Source organism: Aptenodytes forsteri, unplaced genomic scaffold (genome assembly GCF_000699145.1).
Source record: "Aptenodytes forsteri isolate BGI_AS27 unplaced genomic scaffold, ASM69914v1 Scaffold61, whole genome shotgun sequence".
Classification (NCBI taxonomy): Eukaryota; Metazoa; Chordata; class Aves; order Sphenisciformes; family Spheniscidae; genus Aptenodytes; species Aptenodytes forsteri.
Window position 1 is genome coordinate 656,091 of NW_008794443.1, and position 687 is coordinate 656,777.

Here is a 687-nt window from a genome sequence, read left to right on the forward strand (position 1 = left end):
GCGCAACAGCTCCAGAAGCTGGTGGCTGAGAGCGAGGAAGGTGATGGGAGGTGATGGGTTTTTTGGGGTGCATCCCCCCCAAATCGTGGGGTTCAGGGTGATTTTTCCTGTGCTGGAGCCTCGCCGGCAGGCGGGGACTTTTGGGGAAACTGAGGCACGGGGGGCGGGGGTGGGGTCGTGACGATGCTGCCTGGGACTGCAGGATGCTCGGTGGGATTTCCCCTGTGCACGGCCCCCAAATCCTGGTAAAATTGGTAAAATCTCCCGTGCAAATCCCATGAACCCCAGTAAAACCCCCACACGTGCCCAGTAAACCCCAGTAAAACTGGTAAAAGACCCCCTGCATCCCCTGTAAACCCCAATAAAATGGGTAAAGCCCTTGTGCATCCCCCATAAACCCCAGTAAAACCCCCCTGCACCCCCTATAAACCCCAGTAAAATGGGTAAAGCCCCTGTGCATCCCCCATAAACCCTGGTGAAAACCCCCTGCATCCTCCATAAACCCCAATAAAATTGGTAAAACTCCCTGTGCATCCCTCGTAAACCCCAATAAAATGGGTAAAGCCCCTGTGCATCCCCCATAAACCCCCCCCGCTGCACCCCCTATAAACCCCAGTAAAATGGGTAAAGGGTAAATGCATCCCCCATAAACCCTGGTAAACCCCCTCCACACCCCCCATAAACCCC

General features: G+C 55.2%; 1 protein-coding gene across 1 annotated transcript in view; it reads left to right on the forward strand.

The window, feature by feature from the left end:
* Positions 1-687, forward strand: part of CROCC (ciliary rootlet coiled-coil, rootletin) — a 26,511-nt gene that overhangs the window by 15,921 nt on the left and 9,903 nt on the right. The gene's annotated exons all lie outside the window — the stretch shown is intronic.